This window comes from Manis pentadactyla, chromosome 3 (assembly GCF_030020395.1).
Source record: "Manis pentadactyla isolate mManPen7 chromosome 3, mManPen7.hap1, whole genome shotgun sequence".
NCBI lineage: Eukaryota > Metazoa > Chordata > Mammalia > Pholidota > Manidae > Manis > Manis pentadactyla.
Genome location: NC_080021.1, coordinates 216,832,157 through 216,853,294, shown reverse-complemented (window position 1 = coordinate 216,853,294; position 21,138 = coordinate 216,832,157). Strand labels below are relative to the sequence as shown.

Sequence of the window (21,138 nt, the reverse complement as noted above, 5' to 3'; positions counted from 1 at the left end):
ATAGCTTTGGGAAATTGTAGAAAAAGACATTCAAGAACGATCCAGGTCTGCATATTTTGGCAAGTTAATCTAAAGAAATGCTCTGGGAGGCCCTGGCTTTGCTTGAACAAAAACAGCCAGGAAGATTTGCCAAAGGCACCTTAATATCCAAGTCCTGCCTCTCCAGACAGTAGTCCCACCTGTCAGACAGGTTACTGAGACTGCCTATCTGTCCACCAGAGGAAAAACCTCCCTGCACTCCATCTTATCAAAAGCTATTTCCGGGCAACAGGATTAATTTCACTCTGCACTTGGGTACCAGCCAGTGTCAGACTCCAGGAGATTTGGGATGGCCTGTACTCAACAGGGAACCCCTACAGCTACAGTCAGGCCTGCTCAGCTGGAAGCCTGCACTCCTGAGGGCCAGGCAACCTGCTGAGCACTCCCGTGCCCGAGCTCTGACTCCTCACAACAGCACTTTCTGGAAGATACTCGTCGTCAGCAAGCTTTTACAGAGAAGGACGCTTAAGTGCAGTCAGAACAGAGAAGTAACTTGTCCAAGGTCACAAGACTAGCCAGGGCTGGAACCAGGCTTGGAGCCCAGGCAGGACAACACTGGGCTGCAGACACTAGGCCCGGGGACCTGGACTCCAGGCTGCTGTAGCTTTACCTGTGGGAGGGCGAGTACATCTGGCTCGGACCCAAGTCAAGCCAGGCTCAAAGGCTGCCTCCAGGCTGACTGCCCGGGTGGGTGATGACACAACAAAGTCTTCGAAGATGAGCATTTTATTTATGACAATGCTGCCAACTGCCAGATTTACATCCAGAGAAAATCCAGGTGCTTCACTCTTTTCCCACAGGTGCCCATGAGTCCAGTAACATTTGGTCAAAATCACCTGCTTTCTCAAGTAGCCCTCCACCCTCAGGACACCTGGGGACCACACAGGGCTCTCTCCTCAGTGACCAGTGCTGAAGAAGGACCTGCTGCACACCCGGCCCACGCCGCCCTCTCAGAGCAGTCACCTGGAGTTCAGGCACAGCAGAAGCTCCCAACCTGGGGTGGAGTAAGGAAGATACACTGTCTCTGTACAGAAGGAATGGAAAGATCCCACTGCTACACAAACACCAAAAAGCATAAGCTGACAGGAATGGGAATTGAAAGCAGGCTGGGCAAACACTTCAGGAAACAACCACGTGGGCCAAGAAAGGGCATGTCACTGGCCAGTATACTTGTTAAGTCTCAGTCAAAACGTAAAGAACCACCACCACAAACTCCAGATACAAGATTAATAAATAATCCCATTCCTCTCCAACATGACAGTGTGGCAAAAAAGAACTTAACATAAGGGAGGTGCCACATCACCTACTTGAAATTCTCAGACGTTTACTGACGACTATGTGTGCCAGACACCAGGCTACTAGGTGACAGGGATGTGGAGACAACAGAGCAAGAGACTCCACCCCGTCCCCCAGGGCAGGCGCCACAGATATTTTCTGTGAAGGGCAGATAGTAAGTTCGTTCAGTTTTGCCAGCCAGTCTCTATCACAGCTACTCAGCTCTGCCCAAGAGAGCCGCTGCAGCATGGGCGTGATCGCTGACAGCAGAAGGGGCATTGCCATGTCCCAGTAAACTTTCATTTACAAGAAGAGGCAGGCCAGATTTGGGGCTGCAGTGTACTGACCCCTATTCTAAAGGGAGAAGCAGATACAGAAAAGAATATATTACAGTAAGATGAATTCAACAAAAGGGATTTTGTGTGTACATTGGGACGGGGCGGGGGTAGCACGGGTTTTGCAGGGGCACTTCTACTGCCTCACTCAGACAGCACGACCAAACATTCTGCCTACCTCTGCTTTCAGGGGCTCTGCCAGGTGCTGGCTGGAAAAGCGAGGGCGGCTTTCAAGGAGCACGGAGCACCCACACTTCCTACTGCCTGGCAGTCAGGAGCTGGCCCATATGGAAAGCAGGCGCCTGGACTCAGTCTGCAGCACACTCCAGTCACCCCACCTGCAGAGGCCCTGCAGAGGCCCAGCACAGGCCCAGGAGAACAGAGTACAAGCCTCTCAAGGACAAGCTGCCTGAAAATAAAGGCCTGAGGGAACCCAACAAAGGGCTGGAAGTGAGGATTCTGGTAACCCAGTATTAGCCACCACCAGAAGGCGGCCACACCCCAGCAGAGCCAGCACATTTAGGAAACCACAGAAATTAAAAATAAGAAACAAAGCTACCAAGTCTCCTGCACACATGGCTTTGCAAGCCCCAGCCCTGCCTCCCTGCATCCCACAGAGGATCAGCACTCCCTAACCCTAAGGTCAGGACTTTATCTCCCCTCCACTAGAACCAAACCAGATCAGGAGCAGCTGCTCAGACACCTTCAACTCCTGCCACTGCGCCAGGGTTAGTAAAAATCCCCCAACCCAACACGCTGGCCCCAAACCACCACCCAGTCTCATTCCTGCTCCCACCACGATCTCCACCTGCACCCTGCACCAGTCTCATCTCTCTAAAACACACCTCTGCCCCACTCCAGATATGACTGTAGGCCTGTCTCCTGGTGGATTTAACAGAGATGAACACTGTTACCCACATATCAGGTTGGACAGCAGGAATACTGAGAGAAAGAACACAGTGCACATGACCCAGTGCCACCTCACCCTTAGAAGGTTCTCAGCTGAGGACAGCTATCACCCTGGCTCGGCAGTGCCCACCTCTCAGCAGGTCAGCCCCACCGCCGGCTTCTGCAACACTCCTACTCATCCCTCCAGAATCCTATGCAAACCAGGGATGCCTCTGATTCCCCACCCACCTCTGGGCTCCCACAGCCCTGGCACCTGTGCACCCACCTCCTCCTGTGCACCAGGACCTGGCCCCACTTTGGCATATCACAGCATGGCAGCCTGGTGCAGAGTGCAGACCTTCAAAACCACCACAAGAAACTCACGATGTTCAGGATCTGTTGGCGGACCTCTTTAATTAACTCTCAGGAGACAGAGACCCACGTTAATTCTCAGAAAACCCTCTTGAGATAAACACTTTGCTGTGACTACATTTTAAACACAACATGAAACCACCCCAGTTTCAAGGTTTCCCACTTGAGGGCAATAAGCATGGATATTCAAGGCAATCACACCCTGGTGTTGCAATAGGCTGCCTCATGGAGGTGCATAAGCCTAGTCTTGCTCATTTGTTTATCCATAAATAACATTTCGTAGTAACAAAAGGAATATAGGCTTGATAAAGAAAAACCGCAATGCATAAATATATAGGAAATGATCGCCCATACACCAGCTCCCAGCTTCACTGCTTCACCAGCACAAGTACTTAAATTCTGGGGCCATCAGGCTGCAATACTAACTCCTCCACCTACTCTGTTCTAGTGTGTGTGTTTCCTATCTCAAGAGTTCGGTGATAAAGGTCATATAATACTGCATACAGATTCTAAACAGATTTGTTTTGAGAAATTATGAAAACAACTTTAGAAAAGCCTAGAGAGGCCTGAGACAGGCCGGGCACAGACCCTGGGAGGAAGCCATCCCAGCCAGCCACAGCTGTCCCTGGCCAGCGGGCAGTGACATTGTTTACACCCAAAGCCCTTCCTGAGCAATGACGTCACTCCAGAAAGCTGGAATCTGGGCGCTAGAAGAGGACGAACTGGCAGGAAGTGCCATTCTTCAGCCTGGGAGAAAGCGAGCCCTCCATCTTCCCAGACCCCATCAGACTCACGACTGAAGGAAAAAGAGGAGGGTGGAGAGACAGGATTGGTTCTACTGTCTAAAAAGCAATAGCCACTCTGCAGAAGCTCAAACCTACCCCAAAGATAAGCAGTGGGCCTCTCCGGGTCAAACTCTTCCCCTGCCGGAGGATAAATCCCCTCCTAAGGTAACAGCTCTGTCTACACACAAACTACCAGAATGGAAGGAGCCAGTGTGTCCAAATGCCATCTCAGCCGCTATGCTTGCTCTTCTACACAACGGGGACAGAATACCTACTTTAGGAGGTTGCTGGAAGACAAGAGGTAACAGTCACAAGGTGTGATGCAAGCCGCTAACAGAGCACTCCGTGGCAGGGAAGGAATTCAGCAAGCAGGCTCCGGTTCTCCCTGCAGGTCCTCCCTGGGGCTCCCGGTGCACTCTCCGCACCGTCAGGCTCCCCTCCCTTCCCAGAGTTCTGGGGGAAGGACAGAGTTCACACTCCATATATGTATAAAGAGGTGGCAACAAATGACAGACATCCCACCACACCCTTTGTCTCCAAATACTCTGTAGCCACTACAGCAAATGGCAGGCAGCTCTGTGACAACTACGAGCAATCATGAGAAAAAACAGCAAAGTGGTGTAACTGACAAATATCCATACACACAATTCTTCAAACAAAATGTATATAAATATGACGGTGTATCTGTCTATACCCACACACAAATCCCAGAAATGGTCCTTAATTCAATTCCATTCAGTTCATAGAAATGCTACTTAGAATACTGGGGGTTCTGGTTAACGTGGCAAAAGGACCACAGGCATATACGGCTCACCCTTCCAAAATCCCCTAAAATGAAAAAATGAAAGAGAACCCAAAAGACAGAATTGATTTTTGCAGACAAAGAACAGACCCCAGCGGTCACAGACCCAGCAGACTACAGGACCCCACGAAGAGCGTCAGAGCTGTGGGAGTAGGGCAGGGAGCTGGGGTCTAAGGCGGGAGGGCTTGCTGGAGGGCTGCGGCGGCAGCAGCCCGCAGCACCATCCCCCCACCACTCTGAATTAACTAACCTTGAGAAGCCCAGACTGGAGAACACCCCAGCCAAGGGGGTGGGGTGAGGAAAGGAAGCTTCCAGGAAGCTAAGGGAAAACCTGAGGAGCCATCATGGGGACCTTAGCGGGCCTCTGGTACTGGCCTCACAGGGGGGTGGCAGACAGACATACCAGTCCCTCTCTCCACAGCCCAGGTAAAGAGGAAAGGAGTCTTCTCTAGAAAACCTAGAGACAAAGACATCTGGGGCTCAAGAAAAAAAGGCCAGCCTGCCACTCACTCACCCTACACTGAAAAGCCCCCACTGACCCACCCACCCAGGGCCAATCAGCTGTGTTTGCCCCAGACCACAGACACCTGAGAGACCTCAACTAAAAGACAGAGACCAAATAAGCAGACAAAAAAACAGAACCTAGAAGAAACCAGCAATGCCAGGAACTAAAGATTTTTTTTTAAATAAGTAATGTAAAATTAATAACCTCAGAAAAGAGAAGATACTGCACCCATCCAACAAAAACAGAACTTTTTTTTTCTTAAGGGACAATCAGAAAACAAGAAAAAGCCCTAGGAAGAATTAAACATAGGATAGCTAAAACCCCATTATTTCAGGTTAATCATGAGAAAAATCAGACAAATCCCAACTGAGGCACATTCTACAAAATACATGACCAGTATTCCTCAAAACTATCAAGGTCATCAGAAACAAGGAAAACTTGTTAACTAGTATGGAGACAACTAAATATGGTATCCTGGAACAGAAAATGTGAAGTATAGACTTCAGTTAATAATGTATTAACATTGGTTGATTAATTTGGACAAAGAAAGGTACCACACTAATGTAAAATTTTTGTAACGGGAAATTGGGAGCAGGGTATACAAAAATGACAACTTTTCTACAAATCCAAGCTGCTTTAAAAGTTGGGTTTTTTCTATTTGAACTTCAATAGATGAAATGGAAGCTAAAGTCAAGGAAATCTCAGAAAAATCAACAAGGACGTGAATGCTACTCTCTGCTTCAACCCCAAACTTAAAGGATTAACCAGGAGTCCAAATTTAACTAGGAGGAGTTCCGAAAACCAGGAAAAAAGGGAGAAGAAATTATCAAATAAAAACTACTAGAAAAGCTCCCAGAGTTGAAGTACCCAAGACTGTAAGGCCACCAAGTGCCCAGAAGAGTGGATATAAGATTACAAAGCACAACATGAAATCTGAGTACATCAGGGATAAAGACAAGAACTCAACACCTTCTGAAAGCACCCCCTGTTCCAAAAAAAATGTCCCAGGAAGGAACAGCGAAAATGGCAACGGGTTCTCATGAGCAGCAATGATGCATTGCTCACCAGCATCACCCTCCTTCCTGAGAAATGATTTTCAATCTGGAATCCAAGACTGGATGACCAACTCAAGGTGGGAAAGGAAAAGACTCCCAGACTCACTCAGGGACTCAAAACATTTACCTTCTCAGAAAATTGCAGAGGGATATGATTACATGAGAGCAAACCAATTCAGAGGCAAATGTCGCAGTGGCCGCTAATTCACCCTTTCTCCTCCTTCCTGGAGGAAGTGTGCTTGTCCTTCCCAGGGCAGCCCAGGGCACCCACACTCAGCGTGAGGGGAGAGGCATGCCTGGTCTAAGAGAAGCCCATGCCTTGCAGGTGACTGGCCAGAAGGGTTACTGACCTAGTTCCTTAATGACAAATGGCACAATGGACCAACCAACCAGGAACCTGCCCACTTCTGGACTTTCACTTACTTATAAATGTCCTTATTGTTTAAAGCCATGTAAGATAGTTGCTGTTATTTGATACTCAAATACCCAACACACACACACACACACACACACGATCCAGGAAATGAGAAAGAACATAGGACAGAGTTCCAGAATGACAAGTAAAGGAAGCCAGACTTGGCAGCTGCACTACAAGCAAGAGAGCGACCCGTCCTGAAGAGAGGAGGACAGAGGGTTCCTGGGGATGAAGGAACTGACAGACTGCCTAATGTATCTGGGCAATTACAAAACAGTATTTGTTGCACTTCACTGGAGTATCTGTAAAAAGTAGAAGACACAAGTTTTATTTAATTCAATTTATCAATCTTTTCCATTTTAGTAGTGCCTTCTGTATCCTTTTAAGGAATATTGGCTTCTCTAAGGTAAAAGATATTGTTTCCTTCTAGAAGCTTCATTGTTTTGTATTTCATGTCAGAAACTCTGTATCTATCTAGAGCTGATCCTGGATATCATAGCAGGTAGAAGATTCTCATTTTTTTTCCATATAGAGAATTCAATTTTCCCAGTACCTTTTCTGAAAAGGCCATCTTTTCCCTTTGTCATAAATTGACTACTTATGTGCAGTCTGTTTCAAGATCTCTGTTCTACTCTGTCAGCCTATTTATCCTTTTGACAACATTGTCCTTCCTTAGTTAGTGTAGCTTTTATAAAGTCTTGACATCTTGTACATAAGTACTTCAACTGTTGTTTCTCAAGACTTTTGATTATTCTTGGCCTTTTGCATTTTCATATAAATTTCAGAATCGGTTTGTCAATTTCCAAGCAAAACAACAACAAAAGAAAACCTGCTGGGATTTTGGTTGGAATTACATAGAATCTAGAGATCAGTTTGGGGAGTGATATCTTCACAATACCAAGTGCTGGCAAGTATGTGGAACACGGACAACTCTCATACGTGGCCAGTGGGCATGCCAATTGTTACAATCACTGGAAAACTGGCAGCTGTCTGCTGAAGCTAAACACACGCCTACCCTGAGACCCAGCAATTCTGTTCCTAGGCATATAGCCAACAAAATGTATAAAAATCCAAGGACATGTGTGAGGATGTTAATGGCAGCACTATACAGAGCAGCTCCAAGTGAAAGCAGGCCAGCAGTCTATCACCACTAGAGTGAATAAATACTACACTCACATAATGGAGTACTACTCAACAATAAAAACAGATAAACTCACACACAGGTGAAACTCGTAAACGTAATGCTGAAGGAAAGAAGCCAGACAGAAAAGAGTAAGATGGACAGAGAGTCATTTTATAATGGGGAGGGGCACAATCCATAATGAATATATAACTGGTGTGAACCTATACATGCAGAGTAATTTTTAAATGAGAAAGAACACTATGTAAAAAACTGTAGAAAAACATGTATTTCTACAGGTACCTCCAGCGCACTCAAAATAAGGATGACAGAAGATCTGAAAAAGGTGTATCAGCAAACATGTTCAAAAGTGACTACATATGAGACTTTAAGGAAAATCCCAAATTCTGAAAAGCAAAAATCTCTGCCCACAGTGCAGTAAGACATAATGAAAACAGAAGTAAAAATAACCCTGTAAGTTAGAAAACTTAAAAACTCTATTTAAAAAACTTTTGAAGGAATTTACCCTAAGAATGCAGGATCCCAGTTTCAAAAAGACATATGCAGCCCTATGTTTATCGCAGCACTATTTACAATAGCCAAGATACGAAAGCAACCTAAATGTCCATCAGTAGATGAATGGATAAAGAAGATGTGGTACATATACACAATGGAATATTACTCAGCCATAAGAAAAAAACAAATCCTACCATTCGCAACAAAATGGATGGAGCTAGAGGGTATTATGCTCAGTGAAATAAGCCAGGGGAGAAAGACAAGTATCAAATGATTTTGCTCATATGTGGAGTATAAGAACAAAAGAAAACTGAAGGAACAAAACAGCAGCAGAAGCACAGAACCCAAGAATGGACTAATAGTTACCAAAGGGAAAGGGACTGGGGAGGATGGGTGGGAAGGGAGGGATAAGGGCAGGAAAAAAAGAAAGGGGGCATTACGATTAGCATGTATAGTGTGTGGGGGGGCACGGGGAGGGCTGTGCAACACAGAGAAGACAAGTAGTGATTTTACAGCATCTTACTATGTTGATGGACAGTGACTGTGAATGGGGATGTGGGGGGGACTTGGTGATAGGGGGAGCCTAGTAAACATAATGTCCGTGTAATTGCAGATTAATGATACCAAAATAAAATTTAAAAAAAAAACTATTTAAAAAACTTTTGAAGGAATTTACCCTAAGAATGCAGGATCCCAGTTTCAAAAAGACATATGCACCCCTATGTTTATCACAGCACTATTTACAATAGCCAAGATATGAAAGCAACCTAAGTGTCCATCAGTAGATGTATAAAGAAGATGTGGTACATATACACAATGGAATATTATTCAGCCATAAGAAGAAAACAAATCCTACCATTTGCAACAACATGGATGAAGCTAGAGGGTATTATGCTCAGTGAAATAAGCCAGGCAGAGAAAGACAAGTACCAAATGATTTCACTCATCTGTGGAGCATAAGAACAAAGGAAAAACTGAAGGAACAAAACAGCAGCAGATTCACAGAACCCAAGAATGGACTAACAGTTACCAAAGGGAAAGGGACTGGGGAGGATGGGTGGGATGGATAAGCGGGGAAAAGGGGGCATTACGATTAGCAGCCATAATGTTGGGGGTGAGGGCACAGGGAAGGCAGTATGACACAGAGAAGACAAGTAGTGACTTTATAGCATCGATGGACAGTGACTGTAATGGGGTATGTGGTAGGGACTTGATAATGGGAGGAATTTAGTAACCACAATGTTGCTTATGTAATTGTGTATTAATGATATCAAAAAAAAAAAAAAACTTTTGAATCAAAGGGGTATTCGAAACCATAGCTGCAGACACCTAGAAAACAGCACAAATGGAGAAAACAACAAATCAAAACTTAAAGACAAATTTGTATGCAGAGGAAATAATCTAAAAACCTTAAATTTCTTACAGAAAAGAATGACATTGAGCATCCAATTCAAAAAGACATAAAAAAGACACAACCAACAGAACCCAAGAATGGACTAACAGTTACCAAAGGGAAAGGGACTGGGGAGGGTGGGTGGGAAGGGAGGGATAAGGGGATTAAGGGGCATTATGATTAGCACACATAATATAGGAAGGGGCACAGGGAAGGCAGTATAGTACAGAGAAGACAAGTAGTGACTCCACAGCATCTTACTACGCTGTAATGGGGTATGTGGTGGGGACTTGATAATGGGGGAAATCTAGTAACCACAATGTTGCTCATGTGATTGTATATTAATGATACCATAATATTAATAAATAAATAAATAAATGAATGGATAAGCAAGTAAAAGACACAACCAAATGGAAAGGTAAGTAGAAACAATGAAGAAAAAGCCTGAATTTAATGAATAAATTTTATTGAAACTGACTTAAAAGATAAGTCTTTGAAACGAGAAATAAAAGTAGATAAACCACTGAGAGAAAGCTATCTGTACCTCATTTTGTAGACAAGATAGCAAGACTCAGTGAGGTTAAATGGTCCACGGTCACTATCATCAGGGTAGGGCATGGCAAAACCTGAGCCTGAACCCAGGTCAGGGTGACATCCAGGTCTGCTGCCGGAAGCGCGGGCACTCAGTGGGCACTAGATAAACACTGCCCCTATGGGGATCACGAGGGCTATGCTGTGGGCCCCCGAGAATGACAACGAGGCCCCCAGGTGCCTAAGGCCCAGGAGTAGGCGGCCACAGCACTCCCGGGCTCTGCCAGCACTCCTGGGGCTCTGGTGAATGTGAAGGGCAAGTCTGGCCTCGCCTAGCCTGGGGTGGGGTGGGGTCTGGGTGGACACTGCATCTGGTGAGGACCTTTTCTCAAATACAGGGTCCCATGACCCCAGGGTGGGCACTGGCTACAGGGTCCTCACCCAGAAGGCTCTGTCTTGAGTCTCCCCAAGCCACAGCACTTGCTGGATGGTTCTGGGGACCTTGTCATCACCCCTGACCAACTCAAACTCTGTACGCAGGCTTTCTTCACAGGCCACACCCACACAGCTCACAGGACACAAGCTTGGGCCTAAGCCTGCAAAGGCCTCTGACTAGAAATCCATTTGTAGTCTCCCAGGAGGTACCCAGCCTACCTCACCTTTTGAATACACAGTTATTTAGCAATTAAACACAAAAAGACGATTTCAATAGGCAGCTGGGGATGGACAGTTGGACCGATGTGCCACACACAGGCCTTCTCCAGGGTCAAAATAAATTTACCAAGGACCTGGCAAGTAAAAGAAATATACAGAACACACAGCTCTATTTCAGTTTCTCCTTCCTTTTCCACCTCCAAACAGTGGTAAATTAACAAATGAGTAGTCCTTTGCAAATGCCACCAAAATCTGTTCTATACTATAAAATCTGATTTAGTAGACAACAGTTATCGGAGATGGCATTTGTATTGGATTGTTCCTTTCACCAGATCAACAAAGCAGTTTCTGAGGGCCATTGACACACAAACAAGAGACAGACGACTGAATCGGCAGGATTCATGTGGACCTACGGGGCCCAGCACCAGGAGTCAGGGCATTCAGGATGGGTCTGAGCAAAATAAGCAGACTGGGTGAGGCTCTTCCCAGAAACGAGCCAATAACCTAGCCACCCAGTCCTGGCCCAGACCACTCTTCATAGGCATGTGTTTTTTATATTTAATGGGTTACCTTTGTAATTAGTTACCTTTGTTACTAATTATTGTTACCAATATACATGCTGTATTACAAATTCAAATGATATGAAAGTATGCAAAATTAATCAATCCAACTCAAAAGATAAGCACTGTTAGCTCGCTGGATGTCCTCTGTATCTTTTTTCTTAACCTGCATAAGCCTATAAGCAGTTTGTGGTCTTCAATTTTTATTCTATAAATTTGGGAAGTTACTATATTATCCGGCAATTTGCTTTCCTGTCTTAATATACTATGGTCATCTTTCCAAGAAAACACATACCCATTTAGCACCACATCTTATTTACTCTGCAGATAGGAGTTATTTCCAACTTTGCACCATGACAAATAATGCTGCAACCAACATCTTAGTACATGTATCATTTACACGTTTGGGCCACTGTTTGTGTACCATCTGACATTTCTATTAAGCATATTTTTAGTTTGTGCCCAAGAAACTGAAAGTCAGGAAGAAAGTGAGGAAGGAGATGCAATCTGTAACCCCCACCCAAAGAATCCAGCAGTGCCGCAGAACCCAGACGATTACTTAGGTAAATTACACAAGCATCAGATGGCCTCTAGCAGCAAATGCCTGGAGGGGTACAGAACAGAGCCCCCTTCAAGCAGAACACCCATCTTCCCCTTCTATCCAGCCCTCCTCCAACAGTTGCACTCCCACCGTTCAGCCTTTAGGAGGCAGAAGAGAGTGAACAATGGCTTCCTCAGAAGCCCCAAAGGAGACCCCTTAGCAACAAATGCATTCCACCTGGATGCACTACCGCCCTTTAATCAGAATGAAGAAATATTCCATCTGGCTGGTTGAGAAATTACAACCACACAGAGGATCCTGCTAACAGGCACTGAGGTGGCTATCATACTGTCAACAATCCCCCTTACAGAAGAGGAAATGGAGGCTCAGAGGTGGGGTAGCAGACCAAGGCCACTCCGCTCCTTCTATCACATCTCAGGAGCTGAGCCATTTGCGATAGGGTATTTACTTACAAAGAAATGGTTCATCAACAACTCATTCCCCACAAATCCACCATCTCTCTGATGAAAATAAACAAATACAAATACACTAAAGGCAGGGGGCCTAAAAAGGGCCAAAGTTGGTTTAAATGCTCTCCAACAAAGCCCAAAGGACCATACTCCCAGGACTCACAAGCTATTTATTCTCCAAACCTCACACACTAGAGGAGACCCAGGACGATTACAGTCACTGGGCCACTAGGCAGGTAAGACGAGGTCTGAAGAAACAAAAAGAAGACATAAGTGAGCGCCAAGTTCCCCAGTGGCATTCACAGGTATGCAAACCTGTCATTTCCACAACGGGGAAAAGGGGAGCATGTGCTCTCACTGCAAAAGCACTAACGTTATCCATTTATTACTTATGATAAATGAGTATCACAAAGGCCTTACCCACACTAACAGAACTCTATTCTCACAACTCCAGACCACTCCCCACTCCACCATCTGTCCCCAATGCCTAAACCATCATGCACTGGAGCTGACTCTTAACCCTAACAAGTTCACATCACAGGGCACATAGCTCACCTTGCCCCAAACCCAAACTCCTGTGTCAGAGCTGTGAGATCTCTGGAGAGAGCACTTGTAAAATGTACTCTGTGCCGGACCTACGTGTCACTAACACATTACGATTTGTCCAGGGTGGCAAAGAATTACAACAGCTTATTCCTTAAGAGGACAGGAAGGACTGAAGTGATAAGGCTGAGGAACCATATTATCTAAGTAGTCTTTTACTTATCTTTATTCACGTTACAGTATACCCATAAACATTCCAATCTCCTGTTTTCCATGGTCACTTCAGGTTTAGAATTCATGTGTAAGGAAAACATTCCCATTAGTGGAAGATAAAATTGTTTTCAAGACAACACTCATCTCCATATGAAAAGAGGGTAGCAGGCAGGAAGGAATGGGTTTCATTTTCTACTTTGTGCACTACAGATGGGTTTGGGTTTTTTGCAACAAGCCTGTATTGTTACTCTTATGTTGGTTTTAAAGTCTGATGGAGCTATATAGAATTGGAACCTTATACTGTTTCTGAGCTGACAGGTGTCATCTGTCACAGTGATACTATATGACAGGTTCCATCTCCATTTGGCAGATAAGGAAACAGGCTCAGAGGAGTAAAAACAAGACTTGTTCAAGGTCCCACAGCAGGCAGGTGGACGAAATGAAGATTCCTGCCTGCCCGATGGCAAATCAGGGCCGTAGCCTTGTACCCATAAACTGCCTTAACATACCTATCTTTATTCCTCCCCAGATATTTACCTAAAACTCTCCAAGGAACAGAAAAGAGCACAGGGAGGCAGCCAGTGATCAAATGCCCTTGTTTAGGTGGTATTTTACCTTGGAGAGCGAGATGGATGTCAGCGCCCCAATGCCTCCACCCTCCCAGGCAGGCCCTGGGTTTTAGGGTGTCTGAGCTCCCAGAGGTAAGGGCAGGGGCTACTTGCTTTTGGTCTAATCTTTAGCATCTAGCACAGGGCTTAGCACACAATTAGAAACACCAACATCTAGTAAACAAACAAGCCCCAAGTGTATAAGCCTGCCTACTCCAAACCCCCAGGCCCTTGGCTAGTGCTGAATCCAGGAACCATTAATAGCTACTGTTTATCGAGCCTGCCTGCCTCGTGCCAGGTACCGTATAAACACTTCAGCATGTGACCCACTGAGTCCTCCCCCCAACTCCCGGAGGAAGGTGTTACTATCACATTTTCTAAGAAGGAACAGAGACTCGGAAAGATTAAATAATCACCCAGCTGGCAAGTGGTAGGACCTGGATTTGAAGGCGCTGACCGCCGGGCCAGAGGCTACTCTCCACGGGGAAAGAAGCAGAGACGGGGCAGGGCAGTCCCAACTGTCCCAGTGGGTTTTCCCTGGGATTTCAAGGGAAGAGTAACAACCCATAAGGGCCAGAGCCATGTAGCTCCAAACGCATCCCCTCTGGCCACCTGCCTTGCCTGAGTTCAAATTCTTCCCAACCTGGCCTGGGGAAATCCACCCAGGCATTTCCAGGGGCTTCATTTCTGCAGTCACTTCACCCACTAGGTGTGACCTCCTAGAATAACTAGATGGGGAAAGTCCGGGCCCAGAAGCCAAGTAGGAGACTGAGCAGACCTGCATGATAGCCATCAACAGGAGATGCAACAGAGGATTGGCCTCCAAAATACATAAATTCCTCACAGTAAGAAGTATTAACAGCAAACAAAACCACCAAACGCTGCAAAACGTGAGCTTCAGAAATCTCCGGAGGGCTATGGGAGAACTCCAAATGGATGAGGCCTCTGAATTTCCTCTGCCAGGCTCTAGTGTATAAAGGCTAGAAGAAAATATCTGTTCCAAGTACCATCATTTTAGTTGATACTGAAAATCAAACTTAGACTTGGCTACTTGTCCCTCCCTCTACAACTCCCGTCTAGTTGCCACATGGGCCTTCACCTAATGAGATGCCCAAGACAACGCCTCCCACAGTCAGTTCTGCACTGGGAGACCACAGTGAATGAGGTTTCTCTGCCATGCTTGTCCCATTTGATGAAACCCTAAGTTCCGACACTGACCATCGCAAGCATGAAACAGCGACTGCTTTTGATTCAGGAGACATGCACATCCAGCATGACCTAAAAGGCTATTCATTTAGAGAAGTGCATAGTTCAGAAACACCCACTTTTGTATATTATTGTGTATAAATGGACACAAAGGTTTTCAAAAAGGAATTTAGCAGAACTGCAGAAACATGTTCACACACTATATACAAACTATATAATGTTTCTGAAATTTGGCAGAAATTTTACCAAAATTGTGAGATATCTAAAAACCAGAAATAGCCCAAATGTCCACCAAAGGAAACAGGTTAAATCAAGTATATCCACAAAGAATTTTCTGCAGCTGCTAAAACAGATGATGTAATCCATCTGTACGGGCTGACACTGAACACACCAAGGCATTTTATTAAGTGAAAAGGGCAGCATGCTTTATTAAGAATATAAATGCGTGTGTGTAACATGCACAATTTTTTTTTTCTGAAGGGAATCATAAGAAACTTCTCATAATGGTTTTCTTTCAGAGAGACTGGGTAAGAGTCCTTATACCTCTCAATACAGCTTAAATTTTCTAACTTTTTTTTTTTTTAACTCAGCTGGGAATATCTGGGCCATGGGATTATGCAATGTTTGTTTTCTTCTTCAAACACTTGTGTATTTTTTTAAAACCTAATAAATATTATTTTAAAGACATCAAAAGTGTGATAGATCTGTATATATTAATATAGAAAAAGTCATGGTATGTTTGAAAATGCACGCTGTGGTACAAAAAAGACTAGTACGATCCCATTTTTATTTTTTTAAAAACCTTCCTACAAAGGGCCATATTTATGCGTACACTATGAGCCTAAAAGGACAGACACACCAACTCTAAACAGTGGTTACCAGCTGGGAAGCTGGAGGGAAGAGCTTTTCTTCTTTGTACACTTGCTTTCTCTTTTTTTCACCAGTATGTATACTTCCGTAATTAATTTTATATCACATAAAAAAATTCCACATTATGCTTCAGGACAACATTCGACTCTCCCCAACTCCTTCTGAAACACTCAGCCCATTCAGTCCCATCGACAGGTCAGCCAGGCACAGTGGTGGTGCCCCCACCCCCAGACAGGCCGGTGTTTTCTGTGCCTCCTGGAACAGAGCAGTTCTTTAAGCTCTGAACTGTATGTAAACAACACCTGCTGAAAAAAGCTCTGGAAGACACAAAGGAACCATGGAAAACCATGGAAAAGAGTGCTGGAGAGATGACCTCCTTTTTCCAGTTGGTCCTGCAGTAATCCATCCCATCATTCTACACAAAGAGATGATCTCAAAGCACATGGGGAAAGTCAACCTGGACTTCCCAGAGCTGCGGTCCTATCTGCCCTCCTCTGGGCTGGCACTGGCCACACAAAAACACTTGCACATTCAAAGGGCTTTTGGCACCCTGGAAAGTAAGCTGACCCCCAAGCTCTCTTCTGGGGCCCGTACATTTCTGATTTCAACTAAGAAACACCTTTTTCATACTCCAGGGCTTAGCATGCTATTTTCAAATGGTGCCTATTTCAAGTCTGCTGCACTTTCTGTAAGGCCTTCTCTGCCCACCCAGCACCCAGGCTGAGCTGAGCTTGACTTCTAGGTGGGGTCCCACAAAGCCGCTTATGCAGCTGCACCGCACACCCTACGCATCCCCCCTCTATGTCAAGACTTGGTGAGAAGACAGAGCACAGCAACCGAAGTCCACTCTGGTGCACTCAGGCACTCCATCGGGGGAAAAGGATGACTCAGAGAGTAAAAACAGAAGTGAATTTGTGAGTTGCTGTCCCTCAACGGATGAACAGAGAACCAAAATGTATATAAAAAACGGAGTATTATTCAGCCTTAAAAAGGAATAGGATTCTGATACCTGCTACGGACGGGTGAACCTTCAAAACATTATGTCAAGTGAAATAAGCCAGACACAAAAGGTCAAATCCTGTAGGACTCCACTTACACAGTATGTCTAGAGTCATCACATTTATAGAGATGGAGTAGAATGGTGGGTGCTGCGGGAGGGGAAGGGGAAGTTAGTGTTTAATGCGGAAGGAGTTTCAGTTTAGGAAGATGATAAAGTTCTGGAGATGGATGGTGGTGATGGTTCACACAATGTGAATTTACTTAACACCACAAAATTGTATACTTAAAAAATGGTCAAAATGGTAAATTTTGTTATGCATATTTTACCACAATGAAATAATTGTTTTCAAAAACTGTATTTAAAGTTGTGAAAAGAGCTATAAAGAAAAGCAATAAGAACTAGGAAAGAATCCTGGAGGGTAATGACTAAGTTAGGTTGAGGGGCCCCCAAAGGCCTCTTTCTTTAAGGAGGTGCTTGCCTTCTCCCCACTAGCCCTGAGGAATGCAAGTGGGACCTCCACACCTGCTTAAGTCAAGACACTTGTCCAAACCCAAACCTGTAAATAGTGTAAGAGGTTTAGCCAGGACTGAGACACCCAGAACTTAGTGGCCCATGAAGGCAGCCACCTTGAACTCAACAGCTGAAGGAGAAAACCCACACTGAACCAGAGAGAACCTTAGGAGCCTGTGCTCTCAGACTAGAAATTCCACTTACGGGAAACAGCGACAGGGTCCAAGACTTACATAAAGAGTGCTCCCTAAAATTTTGTTTCTATGAAGGAAAAATGGGAAACAATCTAATGTCATTATAAAGGATTAAATAAACCATGGCATAGCCATATAATAACAATTGCAATCAGAAAGTCATGTTTTCCATTACTTAGGGAAATACACCGTGACACTGGGAGGAAGTGTATGAACTGTGGGTGGTATATATACTACTTTCCTGATTTTGAAAAAGCAATGAAAGGAAAGAACCACACCAGTCTCTGCTATTGTCGCTGGAGGTTACAGGTGATTTGTATTTTAATTTTTGTCTTTATTCTTCTCAGCATTTTCCTTTTTTTCCCCTCAGTGAAAAACATTACTTTCATGCATGTGGAAAACTATACTTAGAGGGCTGTCCATCGTGCCTGGCAAAGAGTAGATGCTGAAGGGGGATCTGTTACATGAGAATGACTTTTAAAAGTAATAAACACTTATGCCTCAGAAGATTGGAGACTGACGAAAATTAGGCGTGGGGTGGATTAATGATTGTGCATTGAGCACTGACTCCCCTATACAGCATTTTATTGTTGTTAACAACCATTTGATCAATAAATATGAGATGCCCTCACAAACAAACAAACAAACAAAAAGTACACACTTCCAATGGTAAAATAATAAGTAACTGGGATGTAATGAAAATAGTCAAGATATTGTAACAGCTTGGTATGGTGATAGCTGGTACCTAGAATTGTCATGTATATAAATGTTGAATCACTATGTTGTACACCTGAAACTAATGTAATGTAATACTGTGTGTCAACTACCCTTCAATAAAAAATAATTATCTACAAAAAAAAAAAAGTAATAAACACTGCTTTAGCAATGCCACCAAGAAAAAAAAAGGCTGATAGCTGCCTTGAAAAGGAAGTAGAAAGGACAGAGCAGAGCTACAGAACCAGAGGCAACAGTGGGGCAGCAGGAGGCAGTCTGAGAGAATACGGAGGATTTAAGGGAGACTTCATTTTGCCCACAGACACCACCTGCTGCACACAGCACCTCACAGGAACAACCTAGCCCTCCGCTCAGGCCACACGGGAAAAACCAACAAGCACAACTAAGAACATGGCTCAACAAGACTTCTGACTCCAGACACTAAGGGAAGGAAGGCATCCCGTCTAGGGTAGTTTCCCACATGCCACCCAGATAGCAGCAGTTTCAACGACAGCAAAGCCCCTGTCTTCAAGCTCCCAGGTGAGGAGGCCCAGGTCCACAGGGCACCTTTTCAACCTAAAAGCTTGTCATGAACAATTTAATTTCCCCAGAAAGCTCACCATCTCCCATCCCCCTCTCCTATCTCCAGCACCACAGGTAAATAAATGCCTTTACTTTTGTCAGAATGATAGATCCAAGCTTCCTAGGGCTATACCAGCCCCAGAAAAAACTCTTACAAGAATTTGAGTTACAATTTGAAAAGAAGGCAGTCTAGTTAGCCTTGAGTAATTTATGAGATTCAGAGCACAAAGCCCAACAGATCTCTGCTAGAAATTTTATTTTTCAAGGGGAAAGCATTGCTTTAAAATCTAGTGTAGACAGCTCCTGCTTAACACCTGCCCGCCCATAACAAGATATCTACATCTGACAGTAGAGAAGCCTCATTATCAACTTTAGAAATACACAGGCCCACCTGGCCTATTCTGGTTTGAAATAGAAACCAACAAAGAAATGATCAAGCTTAAAAGGCAGAATAATGAGCATATATAACCAGCCTACAGCCATTAGCAACATGAGTCAGTACTTTGTGCAAGGCGAAAAAAAAAAAAAAGTAACAAAATCTTGAAAGTACAGTAAAATAATCCTTCAGGAAGAAAGGGAACTTAAATTGAACAGGGGGTGGGAGAATGGTGAACCGGCCAACTGAAAGGTGTAACGTAAATCCCTCCGTCAGGACTCAGGCAACTAGACCAAGCTGGAACTACTTCTGACTGGCCATTCCTGAAATTCCACTCTCCCAGGGTTTGCTGGCTCTTCCTTCCCCAGGCTTTCTTTGTACCCATTTCCGCTCAAAAGACACTGGATAGGACCCAGAGCCCTGTAGGAAACAGCAGTCCCCCATAGCAGGGTGAGACAAGGCCCCTCCACCATGCAATCAACATTAGGGTGCCCCAAGGTTAACTGAAATTCACAGGTAAAAAGGTTTAGTGGGCGGGGCAGTGGAATCGCCTCCTTCCCCAACCAACCAGCTGACAAACAGTCCAGAGCCGGGCTGGGCAGGAATGAAATCAGACTGAAAGCAGGGGTGAAGAGGTGAGACTCAGGGAAAACTGGAAGGAAGACAGGACCCTGGCTAAGACGTCTCCGTTCCACAGCCTGAAGGCCTGGAGGAGGTTCTAAGGAGGTTTAAAAAGAACAAAATAAAATAAAACAAAAGAAAGATGGTTGTGGGAATGCCAAATTGAACAAAAAAAATTTCCCACTAGGCTGCAGAGCCCCCAAACGTCTGAGCAGAGTGCCTCCAGGGAGGTTTTCAAACCAGCACAGGTTTGGCCCAGAGGTAACCTCGGTCTCAACTCTCAGCTGCAGCCAAGACTGCAGTCAGTCTTCCTGTATTAGCCTCAGGCCTTCCTACCGTTTCCAAAATACACCGCAGACACCCAGGTTTGGCGGAGCAGCCCAGATCTTCTAGGCCATTTTGGTGCTTCAGGCAGTTGACTGGTACTTGTGATACCAAAATTCTAGCTAGAGATAGAATCTGGATGGGGAGGCCACAGTTCCATCATCCAGGAGAATAGGAGAAAAAGATCAGGAATTAGGAGAAAAAAAAACAGAGAACTAGGTAACCAATGAAAACAACATACATTTTCATCACCCTCCTAGGGATGGAAACACTTTGCTACAAATAGTTACATGAGGCTCCCGGGAGCCCCACAGATACCTAAGGCAAGGCCTAATTATTCCCATTATACAGATGCAGGAGCTGAGGCTCAGAGCCTTTCTTGTAAGGTAAACCCACTGAGGAAAAAAATCAAGGCTCCCAGAGACACACCTGCCCGAACAAGCAGAAGCTCCCCAAGTGATTACCTGCCATTCCCAAAGGACAGGAGTTGCCCTCAAGAGGCAGGACTTCCTGGGTCTCTGCCTATTGTCCTCAGTATCTCATACTGTTCCAACTCAGCCTTTAACCAGAGCTGTAAGAACAACCTCGCAAAAGGCAGGCACCCCAGATCCAAAAACAAGGCCCTTATCACCACACAGCCCAGATATATTTAGTTCTTGAGGCCCAGCACTGAAAAAGCAAGTGCCCAGTGATGTGTGTGCCTTAAATTCCTTCTCCTGTCCCAGCTTTAGCACAGCACCTGTGGCATCTGCCAGATGGCACAGCCCTACGGGTGGTACCACAAGTGGCTAACTTCCATCCAAGGACTTGATGGCAGACATACAAACAGCCTTAGGAGAAACAACTACTGAACAACAACTGCATGCCAGGCCTTCTTCTGGGTCTTACGGTAGAATAATGAACATATAACCAGCTTACAGCCATTAGCACCGTGACATCTTCCAACACTAAGAAATAGAACATGCAATGTCCCTGTTTATGCCAACGAAGGTTCTGAGAACCCCAGGAGAGTTCTCTGACCCAAGCAGGATTTGCCCCCTCCAAGGCCTGGGCCTCTCCAGGCCCACCTTACACCACAGAGCCCTGAACAGACATCGCTAAATGGCTGCAGTTGGGTTCGG

At 45.0% G+C, this 21,138-nt stretch overlaps 1 protein-coding gene across 7 annotated transcripts in view; it reads right to left on the bottom strand.

The window, feature by feature from the left end:
- The window catches only part of PRRC2B (proline rich coiled-coil 2B), a 92,340-nt gene that overhangs the window by 69,882 nt on the left and 1,320 nt on the right, over positions 1–21,138 (bottom strand). The window contains exon 1 of one of the 7 annotated variants that reach the window (XM_036913523.2): positions 3,970–4,078. The exons of the other annotated variants lie outside the window; for them this stretch is intronic. The gene's annotated coding sequence lies outside the window, so the exon portion shown is untranslated. Of the gene's footprint in view, positions 1–3,969; positions 4,079–21,138 lie in introns of those variants that run through there. 7 annotated transcript variants of the gene reach the window in all.